Here is a 17,713-nt window from a genome sequence, read left to right as displayed (position 1 = left end):
CTAGCATAAGGTTTTGTTCTATGGGATGTCCCATGATGATCAAATGGTTTCCCTATTTAGGTGGTCAAAAATAACATTTTGCAAAATAAAATGCAAGTAACATATGTTCCTTATTGCTTGAATAGGACTGTATCATGCTAAAGAACCAGCTAAAACTATTCTATCATTTTCAAAAGCTGATACAACAATGTAAAAGGCATTTTTAATATATGAAGTTCAATCACAAAATTGCAAGGGATTGTTCTAGCATTTTGCAAAAGAGCCACACAAATTTGTTACTTGTGCTATCTTTTAAATATGTAGTTATACCAATTTAAAAACAAGATACAAGTAATAATAAATGTGGCATGGACTTGCAAGATCTTATTCTGAGACAAAAAAATTGATAAAGACAATAAGGTTTTAAACATTAGGCCCATTGTCAAAACATTGTAAAGAATTGATTTATAAATACAATTCAAAATAAAAATATAATAAGTAGCAAATGTAGGAGTAAAACACTAAAATTATTAAATTCTCTAGGCATAGAAATCACAAAAGCATGAAACATACAAAATTGTCATTTAAGATACAAAATTGTCATTTGCACACGTTGTGATGGTTGCATCACATAATCAAATCTTGCAGTAGGCATTAGTTTACAAATGATCAAAAAAAGATCCATAATTTTGATCTATCATATATTTTTCCACAAGATCCTAAAGCAGAATGAGATTCAGTATAAAATAAAATAAATTGACAAAATACAGAAACTAGTGCAAACCATGAAACTTACTTGTAAACTTGCCACCACTCTACATACTCAACTCCAAGATCTAGATTCTCTGATACAACCACCACACTCTTGAATATGCTACCATACAATAGTCTTCACCCTAGAATAGTATGATTCATAGGTTCACTATAGTACGTGATAAGCACTATATTCCCATAGAACTTCCTCCACCTGATTAGATTTCCAATCTCAAAATTCACTGCACCTACTTCCTCTACACTAAGATGCACTGATGGAAGCTTCAAAGGCACAAACTCTTTTTGATCTACATGGAACACTACAACACTTTTCCTACCCAGCTTTAATGACAACAATCTCGGCTGAAGGTAACCCACAACCAGTAGATCCTGAAGACAAGTAGCAGTGAAAGTCACATCTTGTGAAGTCTAGAAGCCCTCCACAGCCATGGAATGGCTCAAATGCAAAATCTTCTCAAACATGGTCAGTTTGGTAGACCTTCAAGATATAAGAAACTTGATCAAACAACCTAAATTAACATGGAAGTCCTCCTCATCTGAAAAAGGATATGATTGAGTTTGATCAATTCTATGAGTAGTAGGAGGATAAAAGGTAGCATAACCACCAATCTCCCATATAATCCTCTATGCCTAGTAGCCTTTGAGTATATCAGAGGCCATACTGTTGACAGAAATAGGAATCATGAGTCCCAAAAATGCAGGGCTATGAATTAAAGTATTGAACGAATTGACAAGGGCCATGATACCCTATGGCAAGGAAATTGGTGGAGCATGTGAATCAAACCTAATATCAAATGCCTCAATTCTAGACTTTCTAGTATAGTAGAACACCAAATCCACATCAAGAAGCCCATTGGCTATTCCCTTCTAAATAAATTGTTTTCCACTCTAAACCTCTCCATAGTAATCCATAGGATTAATGTCACCCACATCCTCTAGAGGCAACCCTTGAGGCCAAATAGATATCTGACCCAACTGAATATAAGGGTTTACAATAATTCTATTATTTTGGCTATGCTTATTCACATACTATAGCATGGGCTCCCTCTGGGCCTCTTCACCTATCAAATCTACATCGAAATGGGTACTCAAATTCCTGTTGATTACATACCTATGCTCATTTGCATCATATATTTTCTTGGCCCCATGTTGAATGGCAAACAAATACTCGACATTATTTCATACATATGAATTATGAGGAACATGATTGAGGATCTGATAGCCTAGGGTAGACTATTGCTCTCCAGACAAAAAAAGTGTACTCTTAACATTCCAGTCCGATGGTGTCTCTAAATCTCCCATTGCCATGACCTGCCAACCCTTGATCAGCATGCTAATAGCAAGTTAAATGCATGCAATGGAAGAGGCATGTAATGAAATGATAAAATCAAGGAAAATTTGTCCTCACCTGAATGAAGTCCCAATTTTTCCCGTGCTTAGGCGAGTTTGTCCTCACAAAAATGAAGTCCTAATTTTTCTCCTGCCTGTGCTCATACCTTTAGGATTTCCCACGAATGAATAAAAGTTTTTCTTTTTTACCCATCATGTGAATGAATGTAACTTTTTTTTTTTACATAAGCCTTGTGTTGGTCAAAATTTTGACCAACATGGGGCTTACATGTAAAAAAAAAAGAAATTTTTGGCTTAACATTCTAACCAACCTAAACTAATTTAGTTGATGGTTGAAAATTTTGGTAGAAAAATGAGGTTAAATGTAGTAGTGGGTGATCACACCACTCTTAATTAAATAATCAAGAGTTATGTGTGGGACTGATATTTAAATGATATAACATACATCAACTCTAAGGATTTAGTTCTAAAAAGATTATATGTGCATGAAGAAAGATGCAAAGGGTTGTTCAGAACTTGGAAGAAATCTTTAAGTTTTGCAATTCTCATGTTACTGCCGAGCATGAAAAGCTTTAATTAAGCTATCAAGTGAAATCTAGTTGATGCTGAGCTATTTTAGGTGATAGTGTTGACTGAGCTCATAGTGGTTTCCAAGCTTGAAGGAAATTACATGGAAGCTGAGTGAGTCAAAATTGCTATTATAGCCGAGCTTACAGCTGTGTAAGCAATGAGCATTAATTGCAACATTTTAAGAGCTATGTGGTCAATTTTCAATTCATTTAACATCATTCAAATTTGGAGAGAGCATGAAGAGTTTAAGGAAAATGGAAGAGATCATTCCAAGTATTTGCAGACTAGATTCAACCACTGTTTGACACCATTCAACTAATTTGTGAATGTATTTATTGTGTGCTGAGCTATGCTATTTGAATTCTTACAAACCCTAGGTAATTGATATGGTGTCTAGTTCTTCTACTACTAAGGTTAAAGAGGGAAAGGATGTTTAAAATTTTTAATTAATCAGTAGTCAAATCAAACAACTAAACTTTAGAGCAATTCATAACATTGCTTATAAACAAGATTGGTTTGATATGCTATCGATGACACCACCAAAAATTTTAATGATTCAAGATGTAAGATGTTGTTGCACATGTAAGGTGGGTAGAATGGCAACATGGAGATTAGAGACTTATATGGAAAATCATGTGAAAACAAAATATTGAAGGGGGTATTTAAGATTGTAGAAAGAAAAGGGTTAATTCATGCCCTAGATTTCCCCAACATTTTCAAGACATAGTGGATAAAAATTTTTTTGAGCAGGATTCGTGACAACTTTGTGTGGTTAGAGGATAAACCTATCAAGATTACCAAGAGGATTGTGTAGAGGGTAACAGGGTATCCAACCCTAGATAGACCTAAGACCATGAGAAGTAATGCAAAAGAGATTATTGAGAAACAACATAGGGGTAGTGTGGAATAAGAGAGGAATGACAATTGACACCATCATAGATCCCCTAGTTACTTTTGTAGTAAGGATAATTACACATAAATTCTTTCAATCCAATAGATTGAATAGTGTACCTTTCATTGTTGTTGACGTAGGTTACAAGATAGTCAAGAAGGATCATACTTATGACCTTGCCAAGGTACAATTATAATAGTTATCAGAAAACTTGGGAGCCATAAGGAAAACCAAGAGTGTATAGTGCAAGTTTGGTTCAATACTTGTTTGTATATTTTTCTGTGTGCGTAACACATTTTCTTCTTTTTATAAAGTTGCAAGGAATAAAAATAGATCTATTGCAGAGTAGATAGGTGAATACATTGAGAAAATTGGAGAAAATTTTGAGTCTATAATGGCTAGCTAATTTAAAGACTTTAAGAAGTCAATGAAACAAAGAATGAAGATACCAGTGTCACTAGTTGAGAAGCATTTCAATGATGTTTTCTTTCTAGTTGATAATAACTTCACATATGTTCAGGTTGCATTTTGGTGAGATGGCTAAAGCTTCTAGTGTTAGGATTAAACCTCAAACATAAATAACTATAACATGCAAATATAAACCATATTAGAAAATAATAGATCAAACAAAAAAGAACACAAGGCATCAAGATTTAATGTGGTTCTCCCAAACCCTAGGCTACTTCCACCAAATAGCAAGTCCAATATTTTATGATCCAATGATTACAACCTAATTACAAATTGTAATCCCTTATAGCTCAATACTGCCACAAGAGCCAATTTTTCCTTACAACTCAATACCACCACAAGAACAAATTTTTGCATCACCTTATGAAACAATCCCTAACACTAAGCCCTTTTATACAAGTATTTTTATCGCTTTAGGGTTATAATTAATAATTACATGTAGGTCCAAAATATTGATAAAATAAGGCCCAAAAAATTTATGATGTATAGTACTTCCTTGATCAATCACCACAAACTAATAATCTCCCACTTGGGGATTGATCTGACTCCACACTAAAAAACAATCTCCCACTTAGAGACTAATCCTATAGCAATACCACTACTAGATGGGCCCCCCACTAGATCAAACCACATTGGACTGTGTTATTCATTAATTGCTATGCAGTTTAGAAGATCGACTAAAGTTGAAGAGGAATGCAACTTCTCCCTTGTCACTACCTTTGCAAAAATATCTATTGGATTTTCATCTATATGTATCTTGTGCAGCTTTAACTATCCATCATCCAAAATGGATTGAATAAAATGGTACTACAACTGTATGTGTTTTGTCTTTGAATGTAGAGCCAAATTCTTTGCAAGATGAATGATACTTTGACTATTTGCAAACAAATAATTATCCTTTTGGGGATCTCCCAATTCTTCCAAGAAGAATTAAAGCCATATCATCTCCTTAGCTACCTCTGCAGTAGCAACATACTCTACCTCTATAGTGGATAGAGTGTTTACCTTCTGTAACCTAGAAAACCAACTCAAAGCTGCCCTACCAATAGTAAATACATAACTATTGGAAATAATCAAGACTAGCTAGGTTACTAAGAGGGGAGGGGTGAATCAGTAACCTCAAAAATTTTAATAGATTTAGCACTTAATCAACATAGTCCATTAACCATTAATTGATCTAATCTACTACATGCATGAGAAATTGAAAGATAAAAATTTATAGCACATGAACACAATATTTGGTGACCCAAAAACCTTCCAAATAGAAAGTAAAACTGGGGTGGGGATGATACCCACAAAACTTCAATAGTATAGTATAAAGTTGGCCTGTTAAGGCTTAAAATGATCACTTCTAATGATTTACCCTATTAGGAGCAATTATGACTACTAGGTCCACCTTGTTAGAGGTTTTACAAACATATAATTAGGTATGCACTCTGTTAAGAGATTTAGAGAAAAGACTATTGACTTTACCCTGCTAAAGGATTTAGAAACTGATTCACCTATTAGGATGAAATAGTACATTTGACTTGCAACATGATTTTCTAATTAGATCCCTGAAATTCTGATCACCTCTTGTGATAGATTTAACTTGATTGCTCCTTATAGACCTTGCTGAATACTCTGCTCTGCTATTGATTCACATTCACTCTTCTCAAAAAATTACTTCAGATCATCATCATGCATATGTTGGGTATGATATAATACATTACATATATACCATTCCAATTCTCATATTTACAAGGTCGACCAAAACACAAGTTAACACAAATATTACTGTGTTTGACCAAATGTAGAAACTCAAGTTCTAAATAGCTGACTTGGTGACCTTCTAATACTCAACGTCCACTACATTACTTGGCATTGTCATGCATTCAGTAGAAGTAGAGGCTTGGTCCATACTAATCACTCAACATAGCTTTGAACTTGGTGAACATTAGAGACTCGGTAGATATAGTGTAACTCAGTAAGAACTGAACACTATGTTTACCTTGCTTGCACTCGGTAAACACTGCTCATCCCATCACTTAGTAGATATTGGCTTCACATGATAGTAACTAATGACTCGATAAATACTATGAAGCTCGATAACCACTAAATACTCTGTGATAACTGTTGCACTGTTAACTCACTTGGTAACCATTGGAATGCTCAGTATGAATTATTAAACTACTAAACTTACTTGGCAACCACTGAATGCTTGGTGAACACTGGAGACTAAATGATGAACTTGGTAACCATACATAATTATGAATAAGTGTTGTCACTAATGGTAAACATAACTTAATGTGAAAAATATCCCCCTGTCGCATTAGTGACAAAAACATTTATTAGCCAAAAAATATATACAATAACACGCTGATTTTTGATTTTTCAAAAATTTTCTTTGTAATTCTACTGTATATACATATGCACATATCACCCCCATAACAAATGCATATCATACAAGGCATAGTACCATATTGTATATACAAGTCTCTCTTCTATACATATGTTTCCACAACTATCTCTTTCTCTCCCCCCTTTTTGAGAATAATGCCAAACATTTATTCACACCATACAGTTCTAGGCCTAACTGCCTGAATATACACTCTATCACAATAAACCATGAAACAAACATCATCCTTATAAAATTCAACTAGTTTAGGTGGAATCCAAAATCTATTGTTCATCTTCTCCTTGAGAGCTTCAAAATAGTTGTCCATAATATTGTCAAAATTTTCTCCCATTTCTGCAATAAACTCATTGATTTGATACAGAACTGGAGTATCCTTTCTCCATACCACTGATTCTTTTGATGGGAAAAACTTTTGTACATAAAAGAATAAACAAGTTAACAAAGAACCGAATTTACATGGGTTATTCTTCAAAGTCCATATGCTTTCCATGTTCTTTTAAAATTGTTTCAACATCAAATTAGCCAAATCATACTCTAAATTCTTCTTCACAACTTTGTATGCTAAGTCCAAAACCTTAAAGGACACACTGTTCAATTTGTTGGATCTATAATATGAATACCAAACCTAAGTTCCACATTAGATACATTATTGATCTTCAGTCCTCTACCATCCCATTCAGCTAAGGTTTTCTTCTATAGCTCATCCTAACCTAGGGTTTTAGTAACCTTAACCTTGTTGAGCATGGGGAGACTAGTAATTCTATGAATCATCTTCTTCATTGTCAAGATGGGTTGCTCTAACCGTAACTAACCATTGTGCATATGGCTCAAAATATACCTAATCCACTTAATTTGGAAATTCCTTGACAATAGAATGTGGGTTAGACCTTTCTCCTCTAAATGCTTATGCTCGGGTTTTAGGGTTCCATCCACACACAATTTAACTAGGGCACTGTCCATTTCTAGGGTTCTAATTTCTTCAACAACAAACTTAAAATGAGTATGAATATTGTTTATGAGAAGTACCTTTGCCAGAATCTTAGACTAAGCTCTATTAAGGTCAAGTGATTCTGCAATTGCTGGCACTAGCATGAAGTTTGGAACTTTCCATTTGACACCATGCACTAACATTTCTGAACCTTTCTTTGCCTCACTGCTACTACTGGTGGATGGCATGATTGTTCGGTGGACTGATAAAGTCTACTTCAAATTTTTTGCTGCAAACTATGCTCAAGATTACTTGGATGCTTTGTAAATTGCTCTGCTCTGGATATACTAAACTTGCAGTGAGAATGAAGTCAAAATTCTACCTTTTTGATGAAAACCTTTCATTAATTCTTGATACAAAGAGAGCCATAATGACATAGTGCTTGATAGGCTGTTATCCACTATTTTTCCAGATAACTTGGTAGAACCTTGTATTTTGGTGACCAAATAAAACTTGTTACTCCTGAGCTTGTTCGGTATGATCTAGCCTTGCTCAGTGAAAATTGATGTTAAACTTTCTATGATCCCTCTATATTTGCAATACTAATTTGGATATTTTTCTTTCATTCATTGGAACTACTTAAGATGTGGCTTGAAGATATAGTTCCATTTCTTCCTTAAGAACCTAATTGGGAATGGTGGAGTCACCCACTTCTTGAGTGACATGACCATCATTTGAATTGGCTTGCTCGGTAGATTTGGGACTCCATTGCTATCTCATCTGCTTCCTGATGTTATCAGCTTCGACTTTCTTTTCATCTTCAACTCTACCTATATTTATGCAATTCTTAGCTATATGACCAAGTTCAGTGCATGTATAACATCTTATTGTTCTATCCTTCTTTCTCAAGTGATGCCTTGCATAGTTTATGCCAATGTGTCCATATTCTCCACAATAATGACATCTACACCAAGTATTGTAGTCCCAACCAAATATTGCCTTTACCAATTGTTCAGCTGGATTCAATAGTTTAGATTTTCATTTAGATGCCTTGTGACCTTATTTCTTGCATTTTTGACATTTGCCTTCAAACTTTGGTTTCTCCTTGCATTCATTGGCTTTATGACCATGCTGACTACAATTATAACATTTTTCATTGAATTTTCCCTTTCCATTGCTCCAACATTTATTTGATGTATGACCTATCTTACCATAGTGATTACAAGTAGGTCTTTGATTCCTTTGAGTACCTTGTTTGGAAGATTCACCTTCTTCTTTGTATCCAAGTCCTGCTTTACCCTTTTGCCTATAAAGATTTTGCTCACTTTGTTGATTCAGTTGATCCATGTCTACTTGGAATTTCATTATTGTTTCATTGAGTTGCTTTTCAGAATTTAGATAAGCTTTCAATCTTTCATTTTTTTTCCTTTTAGTGTTTAAATCATTCCTTAACGTTTTATTTTTAGATCTCAGACTCATGATTTCCTCATTTACATTGGAGAGCTGATTGATAAGATTCTCTTGCTAAAGGGATTGATTTTGAGTTTCATTGTTGCTTGCCTCCAAGTCTTCACTTGCCTTGTTCCTTTGTTCCAAGATTTCACACATTCTTATTGACTGAATTTCTTGTTCTCTTTTCAATTTTCTTACGTCTTCTTGCAGAGAGCCATTCTTTTCTAGAAGTTCTTTGATTGCCTCATTAGCTTCATTTGAGCTGCTTGAAGGGAAAAAGTCTTCAATCTTTTCTTCAACATACTAGTGGTCATTCATCTATTTTGCAAGTTCCTTCCTTCTTTTTAGGGATTGTGAAAGATGCTCTTTTGCTTCTTTGAGTTGAGCTATGGCCATCTCCAGATCTAACTTCTCATTGTCAATAGCTTTGTCAAGTTTGAATATCTCCATTTTCCTTGATCTTTTCTCAAGCTATCAAACTTTATCCTAAGAAACACAAAGCTCTGATAGAAATTATTGGAAATAATCAAGAGTAGCTAGGTTACTGAGAGGGGAGGGGTGAATCAATAACCTCAAACTTTTAATAGATTCAACACTTAATCAACATAATTGATTCACCATTAATTGATCTAATCTACTGCATGCATGAGAAATTGAAAGATAAATACTCATAGCACATGAACACAATATTTGGTGACCCAAAAACCTTCCAAATAGAAATTAAAACTAGGGTGGGGATGATACCCACACAACTTCAATACTGTAGTATAAAGTTGGCCTATTAAGGCTTACAATGATCACTTCTAATGATCTACCCTGTTAGGAGCAATTAGGACTGCTAGGTCCACCTTGTTAGAGGTTTTATAAACATACAATGAAGTATGCACTCTATTAGGAGATTCAGAGAAAAGACTATTAACTCTACCCTATTAAAGGATTTAGAAACTGATTCACCTATTAGGATGAAATAGTACATCTAACTTACAACTTAATTTTTTGATTAGATCCTTGAAATGATGATCACCTCCTGTGATAGATTTAACTTGACTATTCCTTATAGACCTTGCTGAATACTCTTCTTTGCTACTAATTCACATTCAATCTTCTCAAAACATTACTTCACATCATCATCACGCATACATTGGGTATGATATAATACATTACATATATACTATTCCAATTCTCATATTTACAAGGTTGGCCAAAACACAAGTTAACACAAATATTATTGAGTCGGCCGAAATGAGGACACTTGGGTTCTAAATAGCTGACTTGGTGACCACCTAATACTTAACATCCACTACATTACTCAACATTGTCATGCATTCAGTAGAAGTAGAGGTTTGATCCATACTAATCACTCAACATAGCTTCAACCTCGGTGAACATTGGAGACTCAACAAATATAATATAACTTGGTAAGAACTGAACACTATTTTTACCTTGCTTGCACTTGGTAAACACTACTCATCCCATCACTCGATTGATACTAGCTTCACATCATAGTAACTGATGACTTGAAGTAATAATTGTAAAGCACGCTAACTACTAATTTCTTGGCGATAACATATGCACTAATTAACTCACTTGGTAACCATTGGAATGCTTGTTATGAACTACTAAACTGCTAAACTTACTTGGCAAACATTGAATGCTCGGTGAACATTGGAGATTGAGTGATGAACTCAATAACCATAAAAAATTATGAATAAGTGTTGTCACTAATGGAAAACATAACTTAATGCCAACAATAACCTCTAGTACTTCACTTGGTATCAATACCCCCTGCCAAATCTAACTCAACATATCCTTGTAAATCAATAGTAGAGCCCCCAAATTGTAAACACTTAGTGGATGCACCTCTCAAATATTTGAGAATATTTTTGATTGCATTCCAATGCTCATTACCTAGATGACTCATATAATTGCTAACAACTCCCACTGCATGTGCAATATCTGGCCTTGTACATACCATATAATACATCAAGCTTCCTACAACTAAAGTATAGGGTAGCTTGGACATCTTATCCCCCTCTTCTTGTGTCTTCAGACACATCTCCTTAGTCAACTTCAGATGACTAGGTAAAGTTGTGCTAACAACTTTAGCATTCTCTATAGAGAAACATTGCAACACCTTCTCAATATAAATCAATTTTCTATTCTTCCTATCTATACAAATTTATATACCAAGGATTTATTTTTCTGCCCCCGAATCATTCATAGCAAATGCATGTGCCAACTAGTATTTTATCCATTTAATATGATCCATGTTAGACCCATCTATAAGCATATCATCAACCTATAAACATAAAATAATGCAACTATCATCATTCAACCTCTTAAAGTAAACACAATGATTTGAATGACACCTGCTATATTCATGTTCATGTATAAACTTGTCAAATTTTAGATACTATTGCTGAGGTGCTTATTTCAAGCCATATAGACTTTTATTAAATTTGCACACTAAGTTATCCTTACCCTTGACCTCAAATCTCTATGGTTGTGCCATATATATCTCTTCATCCAAATCACCATAAAGAAAGGCTATTTGAACATCAAGCTACTCCAAATGCAAATCTTCAGTAACCACAATACTTAAAATAGTATGGATAGAAGTTATTTTAATAATAGTAAAAAATATCTCATCAAAATCAATGCCCTTTTTCTGTGCAAATCCTTTTACAAATAAATTGGCTTTAAATCTTTTTTTACCTCCTTCCTCTTCTTTTAACCTATAAACACATTTATTTTGCAAAGCCTTTTAACCCACAGGCAACTTGCATAAATCCCATGTTTTAATTTTTAGAAAAGAGTTCATTTCATCTTTCACTATAGACTCCCATTAAATCTTAGTATCCACTTGCACAACTTGATTATAACATTCAAGTTTACCAACATCAGTAAGTAAAATAGAGTACAAGGAAGGAGAAAATCTTTTTGGAGGTCTACTCATCCTTGTTGAGCATCTAACATTCACTGGTGTGTGTGGTATTTGTTGTTTTGGTTGCTTCACATCATGAGAAATCACTAGAACATCAAAATTTTGGAGTATCATCTAGCACTACATAATCATCTTCTTTCTTCTCATGTTGCTGCAACAGATCTCTGTTCAACACTTTCTCATTGAATATGACATCCCTGCTTCTTACAATTTTATGATTTTGAAAATCCAAAAGCCTATGACCAAATTCATTAATGCCATATCCAACAAATACACATTTCTTTGACTTAGCTTCCAACATGGTTCTATTTTGAGAATCTATATGAGCAAATGCTTCACAACCAAAGGTTTTGAGAAAAGAATAACTCACCTTCTTATCAGTCCATGCTTCCTCTCAAATACCACAACCCAAAGGAGTAGAGGGATCTCTATTAATCAAATATACAACACTATTGATTTTCTCCACCCACATGTGTAAGGGAAACCCAACATGCAACCTCATGCTCCTTGCACACTCCATTATAGTCATGTGTTCAATCACTCCATTTTCTTGTGGAGTCCTTAGAAAAATTTTCTATCTATGAATAACATTAGTGGAGCAATAATCTTCAAATTCATAACTACAATATTTACCACCATTATTAGATCTAAGACATTTTAATTTCTTACCAGTCTTATTTTCAACCAAGCATTTCTATTTCTTAAAAGTTTGAAATACATCAAATTTCTATCTAAGAAAATAAATCCATACTTTTGAGTTGCATCATCAATAAATGTAACATAATAATGAGAGCTACCAAGGGAAGATACCTAAGCTAGTCCTCATACATTGGTATGCACAAGCTCTAATTTCTATCTTTTATTTTCCTTCCCAGTCTTCACAAAATTCACTCTCTTTTGTTTTCCATACACACAAATTTTATAGAAATCTATACTAACACATTTTAGACCTAGTAGAACTTTCTTTGAATGAAGTACTTTCATACCTTTCTCACTCATGTGCCCAAGTCTGTTGTTCCACAACACTGTATCCAAATTTACAATGGTTATTTGTTCTCCCTACTCAACTACAACAACTATTCCTAAACATTTATTTTCCTCTGAAACAATTAAAGTAGAAGGAACAATATGACCTATATAAATATATAAGGTGCCTACTTTCACACCTTTTTCTATTACAAAGGAACCTTTTGAAACCTTCCAATTTTTATCATTAAAAACAACTACACAACACTCATCACCAAGTTGCCTTGCTGAAATTAAATTCTTACTCATCCTTTGAACATGTCCTACCTCATGTAGTAGCCAATGATTACCATTCTACAAACTAATCTTAACTTTTCCCTTTCCAACAATCTAATAGGGTTCATTATCCGCCAAATAAACAAGTCCAAAATCCCCTTGGACATAATCAATGAAATAACCTCTATGAGGTGTAGCATGAAATGAAGCACTAGAATCTAACCCATGAATCATCAACACTTTCAAAATACAGAAGCACCGTATCCTCTTCAAATTTGTTACTTACCACATTTTCCTCCTTCTCTCCATCTGGTTTATCTCCTTTATTTTTCTTTTGAGTCCAACAATCTTTCTTTTTATGACCTATTTTACAATAGTACTAGTAGTCCTTTGGTCCTCTTGATTGAGACCTCCTCCCTTTTGAATTTCCTTTTGATTTCCCATGATTTCTAGAATTTCTTTCTCTCTTAGTCATTCTGCCTCAACTTTGTGCATTCAAAGCACTTCTTGATATAGATCCACTTGAGGTCTTCCTAAGTTTTCTCACTCAAAAGAACATCAATCACATCATCATATTTTAGGATATTAGATCTAGAAATAGAATTACTCATAGCCATTACCATGCCATTCATTCTTTTAGGAAAAGAACACAAAATCAAGAGAGCCCTAATTTCTTTGTCAAAATTAAAACCCACAAAAGATAACTGACTAGTAATAGTAGTAAACTCATTTAAATGATCTGCAATAGGTCCCCCTTCTATAATTTTCATATTAAAGAAATGCTTCATGATAAATACCTTGTTTGAAGCAGACAACATTTAATACAATTTCCTTAGGGTTTCCATAAATTCTTCTCTCATCTTTACTTTTGTAATATTAAATGCCACTGATGGTGCTAGGCATAATTGAATGCTTCCATGTACCTTTCTATCTAAAAGATCTCATTTGTCATTTGACATAGATCCTTGATTTTTAGTTTTTCCTTCCAACAACTTCCATAAATCCTTCTGATAAAGATAGTCATCCATTTATATTTGCCATAACTAAAAGTTCTACCCATTAAATTTGTCAACCCTCAGCTTACCCTCATCTACCATTTCTCCCACTCAATTGTGAGACTTTCTTGCAAAGGATAATTGAAAAAAAAAAACTATCTCTAATACCACTTGTCAGGATTAAACCTCAGACAGAAATAATAATTACATGCAAATATAAACCATATCATAAAATAATAGATCACATAGAAAAGAACACAAGACACCAAAATTTAATGTTGCTCACCCAAACTGTAGGCTATGTCCACTAAATAGTAAGTCCAATATTTTAGGATCTAGTGATTACAACTTGATTACAATCTATGATCTCTTACAACTCAATATTGCTGCAAGAACCAATTTTCCCTTACAGCTCAATACCAGCACAAGAACCAATTATTGCATCACCTTATGGAAAAATCCCTAACCCTAAGGCCTTCTATATAGGTATTTTTACCACTTTAGGGTTATAAATTATAAGTACATGTTAGCCCAAAATCTTGATAGAATAGGGCCAAAAAATTTATGAAGTATGTACAATACTTCCTTGATCAGTCACCACAAACTAACATCTAGGTTATGTGATAAATGTGGATGAGGAATCTACAACAATTACTACTTTATTAGTAGAAGAAGTAGATAATAATGCTACAACCTTTGGTAATTATGATGTAGCCAAGTCAAAGATAACTATGGACTTGAAGATAGCCTTTTTAATAAGGAAGAAGAACAAAATTGTTAAGAAGATCAAAGAAAAATTTGGTGAAGGAGTAGAAGAAGATGAAGAAGAAGATGAAAATGAAGATGATGATGAAGAAGGTGAAGATGTACTAGCCCAAGCACCACTAGCCATTATTCAAGGTCAAGGAGAAGACTGAAGTAGAGAGGAAGAAGAAATTGAAGAAGGTTTTGAGGGAGAAGAAGCCAATGAAGCACCTATAGCTAAAGAGAAGAAAAAGGAAGAAGCTAAAGCTCCAATAGTTAGCAAACCCAAGAAGGTAGTAAAAAATACACAACCTAAGTCTATAGTTCCTACTACTAGGGCTAGTACAACAACTGCTTCTAAGAAGGTTTAAGAAGTGGAAATTTAAAAGGAAAGAGAACCAAGACAACTATACAAGAAGATGAGTTTAAGAAGAGACAAAGGAGAAAATACATTTATCCACCTAAATTAGATGAGGAGAGGACACAATTTAATCACAATAGAAAATTAAAAGTGGTAAGTCATAGTCCTTCTTCTAATTTGGACAATTTGTGTGAGAATATAAGGAATAATGGTAACTTATCGGGATTTAGACATATTGAGTTTGATAAACTTTGAAAGATTGAGATGAACCAAGTGGAAGATTCAATATATGACATGATGGTAACATTCAAGAAAAATCCAATCGATCTTTCCAAATCTATACCCAAGAGTCTATATGACAGAGTTGAGCAAAAATGGTAGTTTAATCTCAATACAGAAAGGCAAATTAGAGAGACTACACTAGCAAGTGTGATGCTATAATTGGATAAGACTAAAATGAAAAAGGCCATTAAGAAGTATATAGGGAGATTTTCTCCTAAATATAGGGCATTTAGTATTTTGCAAAATGACATTGAGAATGTTGTTGACACTGAGAATGTTATTTAGAAGTCCACTCAAATATGGAAAGAAATATATGGACTAACAAAACCTAAGGAAATTGAGAAGACAACTATTGAGGTAGGTGAAGACAAAGGTAAGAAAAAAGTAATTGAGGTTACTGAAGATGAAACTAAAACATATGCACATGTGGAAGGCACCAAGAAGAATGCAGATACATAGGCAACAAATTAAGTTGAGCAATAATAAAAACAAAGTATATTGGATATACAAATGTTGAGTGCCAGTCCACAACATGTGATAAATATAGACACAAATATAGTGAAGATCAAGGTTGTTTCTAAAGTATATATTAGAAAATCAATCCCCTAACAAAAGAGCATATGAAGAAGACATTTCTAGACACCACCACCAAGGCACAACTACGTAGTCATCCTATATTGGTGAGTGTAGATGAAATTGGGAAGGTAGAAAAGACATTTGTAGATGAGGAAACACAAGATATATCTAAGACCCCTCAATTTACTATGGTACAACCTATAATGCCCATTATAGTATTTTAAAGAAAGAGACAACAATGAAAATATCAGCACAATGGTGCAAAATGTGTTAGTATAGGAAGTCACTACAAAAGATAAAGATGGGATACCAATTCAAATAGGTTAGGAAGATACTTCTTGACCTACAATAAAAACTCAAGGTACAACTAAGATTGGCAAGAAAGAAAAGGATAAGACTGAAGAGTCAGTATTGACTACCAAGCCTAAGGAGCAATTAGCAATATAAACATTGGTTAATTTGCTAGAAACTGCTACTCCACCAAGTCAAGATCTTCATAGGTTGAGTGTAGAAGCTACACCACTACAGTCATCAAATCCTAGTACTAACACATCCAAGATAGATGAAGTTACATACTTTGGTGATATCAACTTGGATGAGGTGATTGTGTTGCCAAAGTTTGATCTTGCAATATCACTATTGAACAGATGAGCATACTTTAAGATGCTCTTGAAAGGAAAAGGAACCAAGAAATACTCAAAAGAGAGCATAAGTGGAAGCAAGAATTACAAGATATTAAGGACATTTTTCTTGATGCATTCAGCCTACCTGCATCTAAAGAAGACAAGCCTATCATGGATTAGTTGGAAAATATAATGGAGAAGATTAATGATATAGATCTGGATTCAAATGTTAAACTACTTGAATGGTCTGAGAGGAAATTTTAATGCAAAGTCAATCAAAAGATATCAAGTGCCATTACACTTAGTCAAGTTGAATTAGCAACCAAGATTGACAATGTAAAGAAAGTATTAGAGAATATTTTCTCTCTTTACACCAAGTTGTGTGATACAACTTTGTTCACACACGAAGTGTAGTGACATGTTGAAATTTTGGAAGGAGATATGAAGCTAATAGGTACTACCCTACCCAATTCTCTAGCTTAGAGTCAAAAGCACTTCAAAAATTTGATGAACTCCCAAGGTCAGTTGGTAGCTCTACATGCTCAAGATGCAAACATTTTGGCTACACTGATCAGTATCTAGTCCATGTTGACCCCACACATGGAGATACTACACAAAGAACTAGTCTTTGCAAAAATAGTGATGAAGAAAGATCCACATATTTCTACACATGAAGGATTAGTTCACCTTGTTGCCAATTTATCTATCCAAATTAAATCATTGGAAGTAGCATGTGATAATTGGGATGTAACTCCAAAGATAATACTTGAGGTCCATAAAACTTTCTTGGACAAACACACTATATGTGTATAACCCTTTTCCATAAGTGTCAAAAAGGGGGAGACATAAGTTTTGGAGAGAAATAAGAAGAAGAAAAAGGAGTCAAAGACATAAGCAAAGCACAACATAATTCAACATATGCATATTTACTTAGCAGGAGTATTGGTTCAGATTCAACACAAAACAATCAACTCAGGAGGAGTTATAAGATTTTGAGGTATGAGTGTTAAGTCAAGTTTTGCAACATTTTGACATTTTGTACATATGCCAAATAGAGATAGTGAGTATCCAAGTTATGCACATAAGTTAAGATCATTTATGCATGACCAAGTGTTTTTGGTACTCATGTCAAAGG

General features: G+C 34.0%; 1 pseudogene; it reads right to left on the bottom strand.

Annotated features, from left to right (window-relative positions):
• Positions 1-771: 771 nt before the first annotated feature.
• On the bottom strand, positions 772-2,085 carry LOC149556640 (putative glycosyltransferase STELLO1 pseudogene; annotated as a pseudogene).
• Between the last annotated feature and the right edge of the window lie 15,628 nt (positions 2,086-17,713).

This window comes from Cupressus sempervirens, chromosome 5 (assembly GCF_028749045.1).
Source record: "Cupressus sempervirens isolate cs-2001-9-10 chromosome 5, ASM2874904v1, whole genome shotgun sequence".
NCBI classification, from domain to species: domain Eukaryota; kingdom Viridiplantae; phylum Streptophyta; class Pinopsida; order Cupressales; family Cupressaceae; genus Cupressus; species Cupressus sempervirens.
The sequence above is the reverse complement of the archived record's forward strand: the minus strand, read 5'-3'. Positions and strand labels throughout refer to the sequence as shown.